The following is a 21,483-nucleotide window of genomic DNA, read 5'->3' as shown; positions in this document are numbered from 1 at the left end:
AGACAGAGAGAGACAGAGAGAGAGAGAGGCTTCTGTGAACTTTCTAGGTAGGTGAGGAGGGCCTTGAATTTCTAATCCTCCTGCTTCTGCCCCCTAGTGCTAAGATTACAGATATGGACCACCATGTTTCATTTGTGCAGTGCTGGGATTAAACCCAGGACCTCTGGCATGCTAGGCAACTGAGCTGCACTCCCAATTCAAAACAGAGATCATTTAAAGGTTTTATGTACTATAATTACATTCTTTATCTCCAGTCAAAACCTGCAGCAGCCCCCTGCTTATTACCAGTGCTGCAGGAATTGGACTTATGTTTTCACTGTGAGAATCTGACATGAGAATGCTAAACAAAGGGGAGGAGAAGGGGAAGCCCTGTTTATATCCAGACTATACCAGACATTGCTATGTCATTAATGCTCTTAATTTTTGAAAAAAATGATAAAAATCAAAGAAGAGATTCCGGTGAAGAAAACTCCCATATCCCTAGCTTAGGTAGAGCACTTGTGGCTCTGTCCCCCGTTTGCTGAGGTTTTCCTTCTTTTTCAGTATTTTATTTTATTTATTTTATTGCCATTTCTTTCTTTAAGAAATAACATGATTACATTGAAGAACTTTGTATACATTGGAGAATTTGGAAAGGAAGTGAATGGTAAACTCACATTATAGGAACACATTTCACATTGTTATTGAAGCTTGGTAGTACAGTTTTGTCAGCAAATAATATTTAAAATTATAGTAGACATACAGAATTGCAAATTTATATTCTGGAATATAATTACATAATTTTTTAGTTTGAGAATTATATCCATTTAGTTATTGCAGTACTTTTTTTTTTAAGTTCCCAGACTCTGGTTTTTATCTCTAGAAGTCCAGTTAGGGCATAGGTGGAGGTATACCGGGCTTTAGAAGAGTAATAGAGAAATAATAGAAAAAACACCTTCATGACTGGTAATGGGAGAGGTCCAACATCAAGGCCTGGACGTCAGATTTTATTTCTAACACTATTGTCACCCACACCTTAGGACTGTCCAAAGAAAAACAGAAAGCAGGAAAAGAATAGACTGTTGTCCCTATTCCCCTTAGGGCTAGGTACTTTCCCTTCTGCTCTTGAGCCAGAGCAGAAGACTTCTTCCCAGACTCTTTCCGGCCATGGTTGGCCCTTGCTTTCATTTTTCAAGCTACTTTGAGTTCAGACCAGGGAATACTGAGGACCAAAGGGTTAGGGAAACACATGGCAGGATCTATGGCATTTCACACTCTCCTCTTTCTTCCCAACCCATGTGCTGCCATTTACTTTTCAGGGTCCTCTGTGCATTCCTTTTTAATAGCTGCCTTCAGTGGGGGAGACAGGGTGGTGTGGGCCTATTCCATCTTCCACGCTTGTGCAGATGGTCCTCAACTTGCGATTGTTTGATTCACAGATTTTTGACTTCGTGATGGTGTGAAGGCTGTATGCATCCAATAGAAATCATGAATTCAAACTTTGAATTTTGAAATTTGATCTTTTCCCAGGCTAGCGATGTTTGCCACATTCTTCTCACATGATGATGGGCAAGCAACACAATCACAAGGGGAAGCCACCTTATACTGTTGCTAAGCTGTGATATTTAATTCCATGAGGGACAGTAAATGAATTGTCAGCCTACAGTATTTTAAACGTACAATGAGTTTTTTGAGACACGACCTCATCATAAGATCAGGGACATCTATGTTTTCGCAAGAATTCCGTTGCTCTGCTAGGCAGATTGTAAAATGATGGGCTAAGTTTTTAATATTCACTTTATTTCATTCTGAGTCAAATTCACAAAGGGAGCAAAAGCCACCAAGGGAAAAAGGTTTATCTCCTAGGGGAAGTTTGGTTTCTTAACTTTTTATTTTTTAATATCTTATTTATTTTTTTATTTATTTTATGTGTATGAATATATTGCCTACATGTATATAAATGCACCCATGCTGTGCAATGTCCATGGAGGTCAGAAGAGGGTATCAGATCCCCTGGAACTGGAGTTATGGACAACTGTTAGCTGCCATGTGGGTGCTGGGACTCGAACCTGGGTCCTCTACAAGAGCAGCCAGGGCTCTTAACCACTGAGCCATCTCTTCAGCCCATGGTTTCTTAGCTGTTTAGATTAGTTTGTTTTATCTTAATATCACAGGTAAGGTGGGCAGAGGAGATGGCTCAGGGTGGATAAAGGGTTTGACATGCAAGCTTGAAGACTGGAATTCAGATCCCCAGAACCCAAGTAAATGTTGGGTGGATACAGCATTCCATTTTTAATTCTAGCACTTAAGGAATCCCTCAGGCAAGCTGGCCAGGCAGACTAACCATCTCTAGGTTCAATGAGAGACCCTGTGCTAATGAATAAGATGAAGAATGTTTGAGGAAGACTCATTGATGTCAACCTTGGGCCTCCACATGCATGGATGGGCATACACCTACACACACAGTGCATCTACACACATGTGAATAGGCATACACACATACATACCACATATACAGACACATGGTAAAAAGCAACTACAGGCTAGTAAAATCAAAGACAGTCTGGCTATTGTGCACTAGACATCAGTGCCTGATGAGAAAATTCTGTTATGCTCCAGGAGATCACAGTGCAAAGTAAGGTGCCCTGGGACCTTTAGCTCCGAATTGTAGCTCTGGAAAGCAAGGTTGTGATCTCTTATATGTGTCCCAGGACTTATCTGGCATTTACAGAGAACCCAAATGATCCTGTTTTCTCAAAGCTCCTTAAAAATGCGCAGTGAATTGCCAAGATGGAGTGTTCTTCATCAAGGACTTTGGAGGAGATAAGATTTAATTTGCTCTTCTGTCTGCCTTGTTAGGCGGGCGAATTCCAGGGAGTGATGTATGTTTTCTGTAAAGTCAGCAAGCCATTGTTGAGCAGAATTTCTGCAGATATTGTCAGCGGGAACGTAATTTGGGTCAATGAATCATAAATTCTATTTTGGTAGTTTGCCGAAGACAACATTGAGAACATAGCTGTCCCGATGGGGAAAACTGGAGGACTTCATAATGAGGCAGCAATGCAGCCAGACCAGAGGGTGAGGAGGGAGCCATCCTTCCCAACAGATTGCAGGCTTCCCTTCAACTGTTTAGTCACCAAGGAGGGTGGATATTTCTTCTTCCCTCTGTGTCCTGGGATAGACTGAACAGCCACAAACGGGAACAAGACACCAGTGTAGGTTCCAAGGGGTCCTCAAATGACTGCTGCCGATCAGTTTACCAATCTAGGAGCAACCCAACTTTGTCCCTTGGAACAAATCTAGACATTAAATGCCAGTAGTTTGGTGTGGTTCACATTATCCTAGTTTGTGTGGAATCCAGAAAACAGCTGGGTCGCCCAGCTCAGGCACAGCTACTGGCCAGGGGAAGAGAAGCAGGGGAGGAGGAGAGGATGAGGATGGTCTGCTCCTCGGACCTGGGCTTTCCTCAACACAATTTTTTCTGACTTTATAAATAAAAACACTGATGATAAACAACAGTAACAAGCACATCACTATTATTCATCTCAGGAATGAAGTCTAAGACCTTCAACTCAAATGCCCTTTTGTTTATCTCATCAAGGTCCTGTAGGGAGAGAATTTTACCTGAGGGTTTATTCAAAACCAAGGTCAGGCAATTCTGTGTTCCCGGTAGCCCCACAACCGACCTCTCCGCTGGTCCTCAGGGCTTTGCCGAAGCAGGAACAGCTGTCCTTTGTTTCCGACAAGGGCAGGAAGAGAAGTGAAGCCCAGTTGGAATAGGAGGGATTTGGATTCAAAGTGGGAAAGAGTTACCGCACTCCAAGTACTGTAAGAACAAGGAATACGTTTCAGGGGACAGTGACGGACTTTGCTTCCAAAGATTTTAGCGACAGACCTCATTCCGCAATGGCTGAAGATAGGAGGATCATTTAAACCAGCCCTGCAGTGACCATGTTTGTACTCATCTTTCTGGCTAATCCAGGGTTCTGCTGGTCCCCCATGAAGTCTCTCAGCTGTGAGAGCTGAGGCAGATGGTGTTTGTCTCCATGGGAGAGCGGCTGCTCCCCTGAGACTCCGGTCCACAGATTGTCCCGGTTCACATCGGGGCAATGAAACAGAAATGACCTTCTTTCAAAATAAGCCATTACTATTCCTCATTGGGGAAAAGAAGTTTCTATTTCCCAAGGGGAACAGAAAACCATCTTGTAAAGTTTAGAAGATGTGCTTAGCACCAGACACATAGCAGTGTCCTAATGCTGGGAGCTCAGACCTGGTTGCTCACTAGAATTGCCAGAGATATTGGACTCCATAGTCCAATTAATCAGTTCGGTTGGCAGGATCTAGGCTTTGGTAATTTTTTAAACAGCTTCTCAGGTGATTCATGTGAAATAAATGTATGGATCATAAGTGTCCCTTAAAGTCCCATGTGTCAAAGGCTTGGTCCCCAGAGTACTGCCAATTTGGAGGTAGTGGAAGCTTTAGGGAATGAGGCCTAGTGGGAAGACTTTAGGCTACTTTGAGACCTGGGCCCCTCATTAATCTTTTGCTCCCTGTCTCATGATGAGGTAAGCTGTTTCCTTCTGCCACTTCCTCCCCCATCAGGCACTTCCTTGCCATTTGCCAAGAGATGATGGAGTCATCCAATCAGGGGCTGAAACCTCCAAGACAAACCTTTTCTCTTTACAAGCTGATTGTCTCAGGTACTTGTTATAGTATCATGAGGCGGATTCACATGGGAGCTCATTGGTTTGGCCTGAGTGCCTCTACTAGACCTAACATATCAAACTAAATTGGAGCTATAAGTACTGAAATTTCATGCCACAGGACTGAAACTAAGTTGCTAAGTTATTTATCTGACTTTCTCAGAAACAAAGGGGAGGGAGGGAGGGAAGGAGGGAGGGAGGGAGGGAGAGAGTGCATCATGGTGGAAGAATTAGTAGTGACAAGGTATTCACTTTGTAAAAAACTGAGGATTGATAGAGAGGAGGAGGGGAGGGAGAGAGGGAGAGAGAGAGAGAGAGAGAGAGAGAGAGAGAGAGAGAGAGAGAGAGAGAGAGAGAGAGAGAGAGAGAGAGAGAGAGAGAGAGAGAGAGAGAAGAAGAAGAAGAAGAAATACTGGCAGTGTTAGCTGGCAGGATAAGAAGGTCTCCTCTACTTTTACCCTTACCATGATGTTGTCCATTGTTAACCAATCAGCTTTCTTGCTACTGTTCTATTTCCTGGCTCTTGCCTTACAAGCCCCACTGTTCTGTTATTGCCCCCAAAGGAGCACTGTCCCATTTTGCAGCATAGAGGATTCCCTAATTCACAGATCACAAATAAAAGTCATTCAAAAAATGCATCCAGGGTCAAAAGACACAACCTGAGAAGTCTGTTGAGATGGAATGTCCTCTTTGAGACCATCCCCTTAACCCAAATGGGGCTAGACTATAGGTAGGGAAGAACAATGTGTCTACTCATATGACTACTCCTTTTCTGACATGGGGATGCTGGGTTGGAGGAGGAGACCTCCAGCTGTCCTGTGATGGAAGAACGAAGTGTGGGCCTGAAGGAGACATTAGTAGCCATGTCTCGTGATCCCAAGAAGATAGAAGCTGGAGCTGTCTGGACTGTTTCCACAAGACTCCCTACAGTGAAAGGGAGTTGTAATTCAATTGCTTGAGTCTTCAGGCTGCTGATTTCAACCTACTGAACCATCACAAAACTCAGAGGGCAGAATGTGTAGGAATTTTCAAAACACAACCACTCTCTGCAGTAGCAAAGCAGATGAGGTCACTTATGGAGATCTCAGAGGCTAAAGACATAAAAGCAACAGAGAGGGTATAAGGCTTAAGAATAAGAATCTGGGACTGGAGAGATGACTCAATGGTTAAGGGCACTGGCTGCTCTTGCAGAGGACCCATTTTCAAATCCCAGCACCCACATGGCAGCTAACAACCATCTATGGCTCCAGTTCCGGGAGATCCAGCACCTTCTTCTGGCCTCCATGGATACTACACAACATGGGTGCACTTACATACATGTAGGCAACACACTCATATACGTAAAATAAAAATACATCAAAAAGTTTTTTAAGATTCCAAAATCTGGATTTGAACAGTATTGTGTTCTGCCTGGATGGAGATACATATACCGTGGGCACATGACTTCTTCCTCTAGGTTTCAGTGTCCTTATCTGTAAAACAAGGATAACAATTGCAACTTCTTCACTTGGATGTGATGATTGAGTCAAATAATGGCTATAACATCAGTAGACCACGTTCATTGAGACTTGCCCATGTGTGTTTGCTTGAGGTTCTCGCTTCATTCTGTTGCTGCGATGAAATGCTGTGACAAAAAGCAACTTGGGAAAGAAAGGGTTTATTTGGCCTCACACACTTCCAGGTCACAACCCAGCACTGAGGGAAGTCATGTAGGAACTCCAGGCAGGAACCTGGAGGCAGGAACCATGGAGGGACACTGCTTGCCGGCTCGCCTTCTGGCTTGCTCACCGGCTCATGCTTAGATAGCTTTGTTGTATAGCCCAGGACCACCCGTTCAGGTAACAGTGCTGCCCACAGCAGGCTGGCCCTCCTGAGGCCCTCAAAAGAGCCCCTCACAGACATGTCCACAGAGTAACCTGCTAAAGACACTCCATTAAGATTTTTTCAGGTGATTCTATACTGTATTAAGTTGACAGTTAATACTAACTAGGAGAGTTGAGGTAATCTGTGCTAATGGATTGAGTGGTAGGCTCATTTCCTCCTCCCAGAGTGCTTACATTGGAAATCGAGAAGGAAAGGTGGGGGTGGGGGGTGTTGGCCGGAACATCAGCTGGTACTCACAGGCCTCTTTCAAAGTCAAGGTTCTTACTGACTAGTCTTCCCAGCTCCATCTCTTGGTAGGGAAAGAGGACACCTTCCCCAGATTGGGCAGCCCCAGGTCTGCTTAACCTTTAACTCAAGGGAAGCTGTCACTAGATCTTTGTCCTCTTCATTATCCCCGGCGAAGCTAAGACAGTTTGGGATGGAGCCAAGGAATCAGTATTTCTTCAAGAGTTCTCGAGATGACCTAGCTGCACGGGAGGGTTTGGGAACAATGGTGCAATCATCCAGGACAATTAGAAAGGGTCATGAAAAGGCCTCTGCCCCAGCCTGCTCACTTGCTCCGTGTTTTATTGCCCGGCATCATCAGTCCTGCAATTCTACAAGTAGACTTTTGTTTGACTTCCCAAGTATCCTCACTTGAAATGCACTTAGATGTGAAGGCGCAGAGTCCTAGCCCTGAAAATCAAATTCAACAAGCACACAGAATTTCAGAGATGGAAGAGGGCAAAGGGTAACTTGGGGACAAGGGTTAATTCTGGAACAGAAGATTGGTTGGGGTCCAAGAAAAGGGAGCTATTAGCATCATGAAAGGACCGGTGTTTTGCAAGACAGGCAGGAGCCCACGAGGCAGTAGGAGAAAGGCCTAGAATGAAGGAGTGCAGTCGAAGGACAAAGTGCCTTTTTAGCTAGGTACAGCCTTTAAACTGCTATTGACAGAGCCCCTAGTAGATGACAGGCATGTTGCCAAATATTTTACCACCAATTTGGTTCTCCTAGCAGACCAGAAACAATGGCACTGCTATTCTGTCTTACAGATGGGGAAGTTCCATTACCTTGTTCAGTGAGGCAGGCAGGTGGCACCGTGTGCCTGAGTCCTATGGAGTGGAGCTGAGCAGGGTGTGAGAGTTACGAATAATGAGCTTTGGGCTGGGGAGATAGCTCACTGGTTAAAGCACTTGCTCCACAAGCATAAGGACCAGATCCTCAGAGCCCAATGGGAGTATTGGTCCATCTGAAATTCCAGGGCTCAGAGACAGGCGCCCCAGAGCAAGGTGGCTAGCTTCAATGAACTCTGAGTTCATCTGAGAGACCCTACCTCAATGAATAGTGTGGAGAGTGATCAAGGAAGACTCCCAATGCCAACCTCAGACCTTCACATGCACACACATATGCAAACATGCATGCCACACAAACACCACACACAAACACACACACACACACACACACACACACACGCATGCATGCATGAAGAAAACAAAAGCCCAAAAGAGAAAAAATGATCTTTGGAGAAAAGTCTGACTGGTGATAGAATCTCCTGCCATCTTTAGTTCCTTATTTTCCAGATTCATCCATAAGTAAGAAATCTCAGGTCTCCTATTCCTAAAGCTGGTAAGTTAGCCCAAATGAGCTAGCCTCTGCTAATTTTTTTCAGCGATTGTTAGTGCCAGGAGCTAACCACATCCTGTCATCCTAGCTCCAAGCCTTCAGACAGCACAAACATTCAGAGGGCGTAATAGGAAGTACTCAGTAAACACCGCCTACACTGAACTGTGAGAAGCCAGTGGCCCTGGCCTTGGCTGGGTCTGCCCAGTCCTTTCCTGGCTCCTTCATCCTCAGCTTGTGTGCCTGGATCAGCTGAAGTTATAACACTGCAGTTGCTACTTGGGAAGGTAGCAATAGCCAAGACTTACAAGCCCACATGAGGAAGGAATATGTCTGTTGTATCAATAGCTCAGATGTTTGTCTTTCAAAGGCTTTTCGATGCAAAACTCTTGAGACATGGTGGAGTGTCTTGACATTAAAACCTTCTTTCCTTCCTCATCAGAAAGAACTTTATAGGCCATTGGTTTCCAGGGTTCTATTTCCCACAAATGTAATTTACTAATTGTTTTATCCAAGAAAGGCCTGGTATTTTCCAACAAGTCATTAAGTTAGGAAAACCACGTGCTTAATATCTAACTTGTGAAACTATATTTTCTTGTAAGGGTCTTGGATCTAGGTCACATCTAAAGCAATCTGGACAAAGGCTGTACGCAGTTCGTCTGTCTGCCCTCTGCTGCTCCCTCAATGAAGGTCCAGAGCAATTTTTAGCTCCTTCTATCAGTCTGGGCTCCCTTCATGGGGGATACTCCTGTCAGTGGTGACATAGTGTCTTTCTGTAGCCATTTGGACACACTCAGCACACTGGTCAGTCCAAAAGCCTCTCAGCCCTTGTAGAAAGATGGCTCCTCACCCCTGGCAGGTGGGGTGAAAGCAGCTCAGCCTCCCAGACTGACTCCTATCACAGTCTTCCTCCCATTACTTCTCCAAGCACGGATGCTATACCCCAGTCAACAAACTGCTTGTCCATCTATGCACTTGCAGTTGCAATACCTTCCTAACCGCCAACCTCCATGTTCAACTTCCTGATACACACAGAGGAAAACACAGCCCACCACAGTTTGGACCACTTCCACCCCTGCTCCCAGCACTGAGAATCGCAACTCATTTTCTCTGTAGAAGGGAATGTTAGTTATCCTTACTTTAAGGACAAGGAAGTGAAGGCAAGCTAACTTCAAATTTCATTCTCTTAACCATCATGCTGTTCTATTTTTCTTGTGAACAATCACAGGAATGATAGAAAGAAAGGGGCTTTAAGATTGGAAGTGTCCTGCCTTGACCTGTGTGAAGTGAGTGGACTTGAGCCAGTCACTCAACTTCTCTGAGCTTTGGTTTCGTTATCTCTAAAAGAAGGGAAATTCCTACCACATACTAATGAGTAAATAAAAAGACAAGAAAGACTTTCTTATCCTCGGCTCCAGTTAGCAATAGAAATTCAGCTCTGAGCATTTAGTCCCACCTCTATCTCCTGGACCTTTCCTGTTCCCTCTTTACCAGAAAGTTCCCCAGCCCTCAAAGGCCACAGGCTTGCAAGCTTTCAAGAGCCTCTACAGGGGCTGGAGAGATGTCTCAGCAGTTGGGAGCACTGATTGTTCCTGTAAAGGACCTGGGCTCAAATCCCAGCACCTACATGGAGGGCTGGCAGCTGTCCATAACTCCAGTTCCTGGGGACCCGACACTCTCTTCTGTCCTCCGTGGGCACTGCATGACATGGGTGCACTTACATGCATGCAGGTGATACACTCATACACATAAAATAAAAATGAATTTTAAAGAAGATGGTGTGATAAGAATAGGAGGTAGGAATTGGCTAGGCAGTTAGGGTAAAAAGACCCCAAAGAAAAGTAGCCAGTTTCTTGGCTAAAAGTCAAAATGTCCTTAGGCCTCTTAGCAACTACTCTGTTCCAAAGGCCAAAAATGTTGAAATTATTTGGGAGCTTATATTTAATCCTTAAAAGATTTTAGGGTTACCTCTTCAGAGGGGGGAATGTTAGAGTAGCCAAAAGCCCCATAAAAAAATAAATCAAAGAAGAAGAAAGAGTACATGAAGTTATCAGAAAAAAAGTGATGGAAGGAGTTAGAGGGGAGACAGTGGGCATGGATTTGATCAACACACCTTATATGCATGTATGAAATTCTCAATAAATCATTTATTTTTAAAAAACTGGCATATCAAGTTTACTTCAAGATAAAAACAAGGGAAACACAAGAAAAAAAGCAGATGCAAAAATACGATTAACTGGGTTCCACTGTGTGAAAGAGTGTTCACATACATGTGTCTATGACATGCAGATATGAACGGGGTCAATCACGGCACAGTTTGGATGTTCTTAGTTTCATACTTAATGGCAGCAACAATTACAAGCAATCGGAATTAAGTGGCAGGGATTTACTTTCACTGTCTATCACTTTTGCTCTTTTGACTTTTGAAATACAAACTTGGGGAGGGGGTCTAAATTTGATTAAGAGCTACTGTATAAAATACACTAAAATTCAGTAATATATATATATTTATTTTTGGTCTTTTTGAGACAGGGTCTCCCTGTAGGTCCAGCTGTCCTGGAACTCACTCTGTAGACCAGGCTGGCCTCGAACTCACAGATGATCCACCTGTCTCTGCCTCCCAAGTGCTGGGATTAAATGTGTGCACCACCACTCCCGGCTGATAAAAATATTTTTTAAATGTTAAAAAAAAATAAGAGCCTCTACAGGGTGGTTGAAGCCCCAAGATTGCTGTTATACCACAGTGCTCATGCTGGTCTGGATCCCATAAGAAGCAGGTGCCAAAATGGGATTAAGTGTGCCAGGATTTTGTGGAGGAAAATGGTGGTGGAGACAGGAAGGACTGGAGGGTCATCAGGTCATGATGTGAGTCTGACCAGAGGTAGGACAGTTATGAAGCCTGGCAGATAGTCATGCAGGCTAAAGAAGGGTTGGGATAGCCATCAGGGAGCCTTTGAGCCAACGCTGCCAGAGGGCTGCCCATGTCCCCCAGAAAAGGGCCTCTCCTATTAGCCCTGCTCTGCTCAATGTCAGCTGGGAGCAGCCCATGAGGGACATTGCTGGGTTTCAAGGCAGCCACCAGGACAATGCTCAGTCATGCTCCCTGTACCTGCAATAGCTGAGTGAGACAGAATAGAAAGAAAGAAACAGAAAAAGGATTTATCTCTCAACTCTACCACTCATGGCTAGAAAATTTCTTTAACAGGTTGTGCGTCACTTGGCTTTCTCATCGAGTATCCCATCTTTAGCCTTATAACTGCTGCAGTCATTGTCCTTCTGAATTCTAGAATCTCAGACATTTGAATTTCTTCTATAAAACCTTGGTGAAAGTGACTCGATAATAAGACCAAAGGTCAGTAGGCTTCACTCTCGCTGGGAATGAAGAGATGAGGGTTTGATTTGGTCCAGCTAATCCCATCTAGTCTGGTCTAATCCAATTGGATTTGGTCTAATCTGATCTAGTCTAGTCAGGTCTGGTCTGGGGCATTCTGATCTGGTATGAAACTCTAGACAAGTGCCTTGGTTCTCCTTTCATCTGGGGGCTCTATGTCCTTACCTCTAAGGGGCTGGCCACCTCCTCCCCACTAACTGTCTACCTACCTCACCCAGTAGAGCTGCACCATAGAATCATAAGAATACTTTCACAATGCAGACCTGTTGAATCAGCATCTCTGTGGTAGGAAAGCCTCTATACCCTCAGAAATATCCCCAGATAATGGCTATGACCAAAACTTTTGTTAACAAACTATACAGTTGAGAGAAAGGGACTTACCAGCTGCCCATGGATCCCAAACCATATTTTATACTTCCCCTGGGAACTATCCTACATCTTAGTAACTACCCACCTACTTCCTCCTCTGCCCCATGTGCCTCACTCAGGTCAGACTCATTCATATGCCATATTTCCCAGGATATAGTTAAGGGGTTGGATTGCTCCTCTACAGAGACCTCAGGATCCTCAGAAGGATCCAATCTGGGTGTCCTTCTTGCATGCTTTCTGAAGAATTTCATTAAAGGTCTATGTGCTGTGAAAACTTATCAACTTCCCTTCATGGATGAGTACCAGCTTGGTCATTATGTCAGTAGAATCTGAAACCCAAATACAGAAGCACAGTAGAGTCTGGACCAAAAATATGCGTATTTTAAAAGCACCATCAGCAATCCAGGCAACATTCCAGCCTAACATTTCTCCTTTGTGATATGTGCATGGTGACTAAGCTCAGCCCCCTGAGAGCTGTGTTATCATGGCCAGCCATACTAAATTGTTCTTTGTGTCAGATGCCTAACTGTGCTCTCTGAAGGTGATTCCCATGAGAAGGTGTGACCAACTCTGTCCAAATTCCTGGCAATAGTGCCTGGAAAAAAATCTTCATCAAGGATCATGGGACAAAGAAGACTGGCTCCTTGTTCTTGGCTATGACTCCTGTTAATGTATTACATCTTCTCAGTGCCAAAATCAATTTGCTATTGCAAATGAAGAAAAGAGTGATATTAAAATTTTACTGCCAGGCATAATACAAAGAGATTCTCATGAATCATCTAACTTAATCCTCCCAACAGCTCTATGAGGAAGATATTATTACTGTCATTTTATGGACAAGGAAGTCCAAAGTTAGAGACATAATTGTCTTGCTCAATGTGAAAGCTCTTAAGTGGAAGAGCTCATATTCAACCACTGACACTTGCACAAGAGATCTGACACTTGCACAAGTTTTTTCTGGTCTTTCTTCCTTGTAAGAAACTGGGTTAAACTGGATAATTCCACTTACCATGATTTTCTCCAAGACTGTTTATTGGGAACCATTCTTTTCCAAACCCCCTCATACTTATATTTGCTTTTCATTGCTGTGACAAAATGCCTGAGAGAAATCTATTTAAAAGAGGGTAGATTTCTTTTGGCCCAGTACTTCAGAGATTTCATTCCAAAGTCTGCCAGCCCCATTGCTTTGAGGTTGAGATGAAGCAGAATATCATGGTGGCAGGAACATGTGGCAGAGGAGACTGCTTACCTCACAGCAGTCAGAAGCAGGTGGAGAGGAGGAAATGAGGTATATCCTTTGAAGACAGGCACCCACAAGTGATCTGCTTTCACCAACTTGGCTCTGCTTCCTAATAGCCCATTTGTCTATGATTTATTAATCTATAATTAATTTGCAGACATGGATTAGTGCCTTCATGAGCAAATCATCTCTTGATAGTATCAACAGCTGGAGGGAGGCACCAAGCCTTTAAACACAAAAGCCTTTAGGGACAATGTCTATCCAAGCTATAGTAGTCATTGTGGGTTCCACTGGTGCTCTTGCCAGCATACTGTCCCAGGACCCTCAGCCCTGTGTTCTAGGCCCTAATTTCTGTATCTTTTACTTCTTTTCCTTCACTTCAGATCCCTTGGTGTCTCTGCCATCCCCCTGTCTGTTGCTCTTGGTGGTGACTGAATCATGACCTGATTCAGGATTTTATTATTCTTCTCTTACATTCCTGTGGGCCTAAGTTCTCCCTCATGCTTCAGGCACCAAGAGCTCATACTCAACACCGAGATCTGACACTTGCACAGAAAGGACCATATTCTCTTTGAGTTTACCTTTAATATTAATCATCTAATTACTTAGTGATGGCTAGTCACTTAACAGGATCCTGTCAATTTAACCGGGTCTGGAATCACCTGGGAGATAAGCCTCCAGGTATATCTTGTGAGGAGATTACCTACATTAGGTTAGCCTCTGAAGGATTATGTTGATTAGGTTATTGAAGCTGGAAGACCCACAGTTAAAGTGAGCAGCACTAGTCCCTGGGTGTGGGTCCTAACTGAGGAGGCAATATGACCAGCTGCCTCAAGTTCCTGCCACCAGGACTTTCCTACCATTACAGACTATATCCTTGAATTGTGAGCCAAAATGAACACTTTCCCTGTTAAATTGCTTTTGTCAGGGTATTTTATCGTAGAGAAAGGAAAACTAAGATACTCAGTGAAATTAATTTTTTATAATGTCTCCCTGTCTCAATTATTTCACATTTTTCTGGCTCTTTCCCCTTGCTTCCCACAACTTTGTACAAGATCCTTCAAGATCATGGGAGTCAGTCAATAGCATAAAATTATTGTACATCTTAAAACTTACCCTCCTTCCACTGGTATCCTGTTAGACCCCCAGCTGACTTGGCACACTCTTATACTTTCCCGTTCTGCTTATGGACAGAGATCTTCCCTACCCCTCTTTCTGGAGAGTATCAGATGGGTCAGAATGTCTGCTATTTTCTGACATCAATCTTTAGGTATTGTCACCCCAAAAGATAAAGAGTGTCAGAGCTCATGGACAGCCTGACTTACAAGATTACGGCTGTTAAAGTCATGGCTGGGTCATGAGCTCAGTTGTGCTTGGAAAATGGAAATGCTATGCCACAAAGAATCAATAGCTGCCAAGGGGTTTTCAGAGAACAACATTATGTGTTTGGGCAGCCTTAGATGACATAGTAGTCTGATCAAGTTGAGAACATCCAACAATGAGTGATTTTTTTCTAAAGTGTTCTGGATGTTTGGAAGATCAACTTCAATTGTTTTGGTTATTTCTATCAATGCTTACCAATTTGAGACGTACAATGTCAAGAGAAAGAGAGGTGGAGAAGGAGTATGAGTAGGTAAATATTAGGATTTTACCTACTAATTAACGTGCTTTCATTCATTCATGTATTCAATTATTCATGTAAGAAATGCTCACCTAGCTATAAGCTCAAATTCAAGTAAGACATGAATCTCAATCCCCAGTAAGTTTCTAATAGCTAAGACTATTATGTAAAGTAAGCAACTGCATAGACTACAACAAACATACTTACAGGATAGAACATAGTGGGAGCCAAGAGGGAAACTGGTCAACTTTTACTGAATGTGTAGCTTGTCTGGACTGGGTTATGAAAGAGAGGTATGAGCTTACCAGGCAGACAAGAAGCAATGACAGGGAGGAGTGGACTGTAGTGTGTGAAGGGGTGACAGACTTTAGAGGACAAGAGAAGCAGCAATTAAAAGTAATAATAGAGAAATAGTGATCAGATCGTATGAAGTTTGGAAATAATCCTGTCAATCAACTGAGTCACTGATGTTTCTTAGACAAGGAAATAGCAATCATATTTGCATTTTATAAATTGTAATGTATTTTATAAAGTTCATTCTGTTGGTGTCTAGGGAAAGAGACTAAAGGCAGTAAGGAAGAGACTAGAAACAAGAAAACTATATCCCTTAAAATTCAAGAGGGAAAGGAAAAGAGAGATGGGCAAAGAGAAGGGAGAGAGAGAGAGAAAGAATGAGAGAGAGAGAGAGAGAGAGAGAGAGAGAGAGAGAGAGAGATTTAGGCACATCTGGGTCCAGAAGCTCTGGTTCTACACGGAACATATTTCCCTGGGACTGGGACAGTGGGCACCATGATGGCCCAGGCCACGACTGTGTGCCTGCCCTAAGGGCAGGGACAGCAGATGCACCCTGTACAGTTGTGTCCCTCGAATCACATGGAATGGAATAGAATGGAGGAAGCACACATCCCTAAAAGACAGGCTGATGGAGTTACCAAAGAACAAAGGCTACACAGGACAGATAAAAATACACTTTCCACACTCAGCTTCACATAGATAAAAGCTAATGAAGAATTGGGCTGTGGGAGGAAGAAGCACAGTCACTCATTTTTAAAAGAACAACTTTTAAATATTTTATTTTATTATTTTATGTGTATGAATGTATTGACTGCATGTAAGTGCACTCATGTTGTACATTGCCTGTGGAGGTCAGAAGAGAGTGTCAGATCCCCTGGAACTGGAGTTACAGATGGTTGTCAGCCACCATGTGGGTGCTGGAATTTGAACCCAGGTCTTCTGCAAGAGCAACCAGTGCTCTTAACCACTGAGCCATCTCTTTAGCCCCAAGCACAACTTTTAAGGGGTTAGAATGAACCCAATTTTGGTGGTAGATTGGGAAATGAACAAAGAAGAGAGAATGAGAGGACATCTGTAACTCCCAAGGGTTCGCCCATGGACAGGTTAGCGTGGCGTAGTCTACCTAATTGAATACAGAATGCTGGAAGGAGATGGGTAGGTGTGACCTAGGCAGAGGAGTTTGGGTGCAAATGATGAGTTCATACAAGTGCTTAACTGGGCTGCAACAGGGCATTCAGTAAAGCACGTGATTGCACTGAGGTTGGTTGAGGAATGGGTTACATGGCTCAGAGGAGGGAGATAGTGGCTAAATTCAGAGTCCCCTCCCCAGGAGTGGCAGCTGTCTCAGTCTCAGGTCGGAGGCAAGCTAACTGGTTCACCACCAGTACCAGGGTACACACAAACACTTGATTGCATGTGCTGCTGAGGGAGACTCAGCTTGTATTGTATGCTGTGTGAAGTTATTGTGCTGTGTGCAAGGTGCTTGTGCAGTTCAGGAGCATTATGGTTTCTGTGCAGACCACTGCTGGTTGCGAGAGCTCTAGTTGGTGCACCAGGACAAAGAGAGCCTCTGGTTTGGGGTGCCTGTCGGTTGAGCAGCTGTCTTGGGGAAGGTTGTTTACAGGCAGTAATTTCTGTGGAGCAACTTCCTTGCCAGGCTTGTTGGCAGAGCACACAAGGATGGTGGCAGAGCACACAAGGATGGTGGCAGCTCCCTTGAGCTTGGCGAGAGGCTGGTTGGCGGACTGCTGGAGGCTCCCAGCTGCAAGACCGGTCCCACTGGCTGCAGCCTGAGAGAGAGGCAGTGGGGGGCTGCCAAAGGCATGGCATTATTTTCTTATGCTAATTAGGAAGGGAGCCAGCATGCAAGACTTCTCTGATTGATGTTTTTCTGCTGAGCGGTGAGTCCTAACTTAAGACAGGTGACCCAAGCACCTGTGCTTCGGAATCCTATAACGGGCCCTCCCAGAGCATTAGTTTCACCTGCCCTGTCCTCCGGAAGGTAAGGAGGGCCTGAGTTCAGCTGCCTCTAATGGGCTAACCATGCTCCCCTTTCCAGATCGTCTTCACAGTCAGGGTACATCACAACTGAGACTGGCCATGTACAAAGAACTGGAGTAAAATTCTTTCCCCGCCCCCCCCCCACTCTTGTTAAACACACCCATGACACTGAGCTTTTTCACATCTGGGGGCATCTTTAGTGAAAAAAGTTCTTTCTACTTGGAAGTGATCCTGATACTCTGTGTGTATATTGATGAGTCCAAAGGGTTTCTATGTCTGAGAAAGATGTCAGTATTATATTGTTGGTGGAAAAAAAATAAGTATTAAATCAGTAATTATAATATGAGTCTGGTGTCTGGTGTCATGAAATACATGGTGAATACACACACAAGGAGAAAGATTAAGCTTTCTTTTAAAAAATCATTTTTAAAAAATTTATGTTTATGTGTCTGTGTGGGTGTATGCCATGTGTGTGCAGGTGCCCACAGAGACCAGAAGAGGGTGCTAGATCCTCTGGAGCTGGAGTTACAGGCAGGCGTGAAACCACCTGGGTTCACAGTTGAATAGTGGGAACTGAACTTGGGTCCTCTGAAAGAACAAGACGTGCTCTTGACTGCTGAGCCTTCTCTCCAGCCCCAAATTAAGCTTTCTTAATAACAGTCAGCCATTGGCATCCGTGGGGGATTGGTTCCAGGACCCCTGAAGAAACCAAAGCCTGCTGAAGCCCTAGCCCCAATGTAAATTGGTGTTGTATTTGCATAGAACTCTCACAGCCCCACCTGCAGGGTTCTGATCACCTGTATGCTACTTTTAGTCCACAATATAGAGTAGATGCTATGGAAATGTTTGTTCTGCTGTAGTGGAGAGGGGGGCTAAGTGCACACTGCATGTAGTTACATAGAAAGCCTGGAAGACATACACTGTAGTGTTAGCAGTGGCCTTCCCTGTATTATAAGATTCAGGGTGTGTGTGTGTGTGTGTGTGTGTGTGAGAGAGAGAGAGAGGGAGAGAGAGAGAGAGAGAGAGAGAACTTCTGGCTTGTTTTCTTTATTCTTATTTTTAGCGGATATATATATACATAATCCTTCGCTTATGTAATGATGATAATACTACTAATAATAATAAAGATAAAAAAGACTCAAGTTCTCTACCAATCTGAAGCCTTTTTCAGCACAAAGCCTGAAACTCATTCAGGAAAGGCCTAAGGGATATGAAGGTGAGGAATCTAAGAGGCTTCCCAGGACTCTGCCTCAGCCCTGCTCAAGATGATTCCCCCATGTTGTCTAACATGGGAGAATTCTAAGTGTCCCAATCCATCTTGAAGACCATGCCCTTTGAGTCTCTCCCTCAGAGTCAAAAGAATATAAGGGTGGCTAAACTGGTGCAGGAACTGAGATGGGAAACATGAGGAAAAAATTGTGTGTGTGTGTGTGCATGTGTGTATGTGTGTGTGTGGTATATGCATGCGTGTATGCGTATTCCTCTGTGTGTGGATCCATGTGTAAGTGTGTATGCATGTGTGTGGAGGCCAGAGGTTAGTGGTTTCTCCATTCTATATACTGAGGCAGGATTTCTCCTTGAGTCTCGCAGATTTGGCTAGTAGCTATAGCCCACTTGCACCAAGGATCCTGTATTTCCACTTCCCAAGCACTGGGATTACAGGTCACCCACACCCACCTGGATTTTACATGATTCTGGAGATCTGAACTATGGTCCTAACACTTTCACAGCAAGCACTTTATTCACTGAGTTATCGTTCCAGTCCCATGTTGGGGGGTGGAGAAAAAAACTTTTGCTGACTTTGTGTTGCATCTGGTAGCCATGGAAACTGGAGCAGACCGTTGCAATACTAGCTGGGACTGTAGTAATGGTAATAGAGCTATGAGCCCTAAGGTTTTGGGGGAAGGGAAGATTAGGGAGGAAGGGAGACCCTCACCTGAGATTCCTTCTCCCCTAGCTGCAAACAAACTAAACTATATAGAAAGTGGAAGGTTCATTAAAAGCAAGTCTTTCATGAATTTGCCACCCACAATGGAGGGTGACTTGCTGGTGATGCTTGGGAGTCACCCACAGTTCTGTAAGTAACCCTTTGCCTAAGTTATGTAAGAGAACTCAATAACTCATTGGTTTCACAACTTGGACCTGGGTAAAATCATACTTTGGTCTCTCATTGGTATCCATCTGGGGTGACTGGACATAGTTGTATCTCCCCAGAAAAGTTAACATAAGACTGTTGGCTGGCTAGAATTTCTGCTGTTGAATTATCTGTAGACAGCATTCATAAGACTGAACTATGCTACTCAAGTGAAGTAAAACTCCTTACATTGATTTTCTTTTTTAATTCAGACAGATCCTCTCTATAAGTCCCTAGCCACCTCCCTAACCCCCGTTCTGGGATCATAAAACCCAGCACAAAATTTTGAGTCCCTGAGTTTTTGGAGTCTGACACAGTTGGAAGTGCAAGATGGAGCCATCTGGCAGGCCAGAAAGCAAGAGGTTTTGAAATATTTATGTCCACAAAGCCCAAGCCATGATTTTTAACTGTGTGTTGGAGACTGAGCAGAAGCTGTGCTTGGGGCTCTGGCGATTCAGCCAGCAGCTCTTGGCTGAATTCTCCCGTTCTAGAAGAAAGCAGGTGAGAGACCTACAGAGAAAACTCCGGCTCTCCTTCCCCTGGCTTGGCCTTCTGGGTGGAGAAAGAGTATGCTGATGTGAGATTAATAACCCAGGCTGCTCTCAGAGGTCCCATAAGCTTTTAAAATGCTTTACAGGGCTGGGTGATTAAGAGTGGAGGAGAGGAGCCCATCTTAATCAGCAGTGTGAGTTTAAATTTGGGGCTCTATGGTAAAGTATCTGCAAGGGCCATTAGCTTTCATTAATTACACAATAAGCAGTGCTTCAGTGGAAAAGGGCCACTGGTTACATGAGGCAGGATTGGGAAGGCAGCTCAGGTGCCCTTGGGTGACAGGCCACCCTGGATCCAGGGACACAATCCTCCCTCTGCACAATCCTGCAGAAAAGCTATGTGGATCAGCCACATTTCCAAGGTGGGAGATAGAGTCCTAGTCCAGTGGAGTAAGTATTTTCTATTTCCCTATCAATCAATGATTGTCAGGCAAGATGGAAAGAACAAAGTCTCCTTTCTGCTCTTTTCTTTCTTTTGCATTTCTAGCAGGAGCAAGCTCACTTACATGGATGATGTTCTTGGGACCTTTCCAGATTATTTTAAGAAGACAGGTGCTTGCTGAAAATGAGCAATCTGCTTTTGGGTTCATTTTTGAAGGCCATCTGTGATTGATTTACTAAAATGCTAATAATATTTTGCTTTTCTCTGTTTTCTTTCCAGAGCATCCTAAATGTCGTCCCTACTCTTGCATGTATACACCCAGCTCAGCTGTAGAGAGGCCATGGTCACAGATGCTAGGACTTATGGCGGTTCCAGTTTTACACAGAGACAACCTTAGAAGCAGGTGTTTTTTCTCCTAACCCTGATGTTGATCTTTCCAAACATAACTGTACCTAAGAGTTGAGGATTTGGGCTCTGGGTGGTCTCTGCTTCAAAGGACAAAGTCATAGAAGAAAAGAATGGCTAGACTGTGGAGATGTCCATAAGCCAATAAGCTGTCTCATGTGAAAGGCTGGAACACTAAGAGTGACTGATGAATGTTGACCCAGACACTGTGCTACGCATTTGTCATTAATTCTTCATTTACTGCATATTAATTACTGTTGCACTGACATGACCATAATACTTGAAGGACTGAAAGAGCTATTTTAGCTCATAGTTTCTCAGAGTTTCAGTCCAGCAGAGTGAGAAGAGTTCCTCAGTTCATGGAGGTAGGAAGGAGCGTGTGGTGTGACAGGGCTGTCCACATCATGGAGGACCAGAAAGCAGAGAGTATGGGTAAGAACCAGGAGCCGGGCATAGCCTTCAAAATCCCACATGTAGTGATCTACTTCCTGTAGCTGGGCCCTACCTCCTAAATGTTTCACAGTCTTCCAAAGTAGCAGAACCAGCTGGAGAACACATGTTAAAAACAGGAGCCCATGGGAGACATGTCAGATTCAAACCATAACATATCATTCAAAACTTCTGTCAGGAGGACACTGTTATGAACATGCCACATATGAGAAAACTGTGGTTTACAAAGATTTAAAAAAACAACTTGCCCAAGTCTTCATATTAATGTGGGGCCAGGATCTAAACACAGATAATTCTGTATAATAAAGTGTATTCCTGTACCCAGCATGGTATCTCTAAAAAGAAGTGCTGAGGAAGCATTTGGAAATCAATCCACCCCTGTAAGAAATTATTTTTTGAGTCAGAAGAAGTATTTCCTACCTTTTAACCCAATTCTTCCAAATCCAGTCCCAAGGCCCACTTAATGGTCTGCTTGAT

Source organism: Nannospalax galili, unplaced genomic scaffold (assembly GCF_000622305.1).
Source record: "Nannospalax galili isolate Female #2095 unplaced genomic scaffold, S.galili_v1.0 scaffold229, whole genome shotgun sequence".
Lineage (NCBI taxonomy): Eukaryota > Metazoa > Chordata > Mammalia > Rodentia > Spalacidae > Nannospalax > Nannospalax galili.
The sequence above is the reverse complement of the archived record's forward strand: the minus strand, read 5'-3'. Positions refer to the sequence as shown.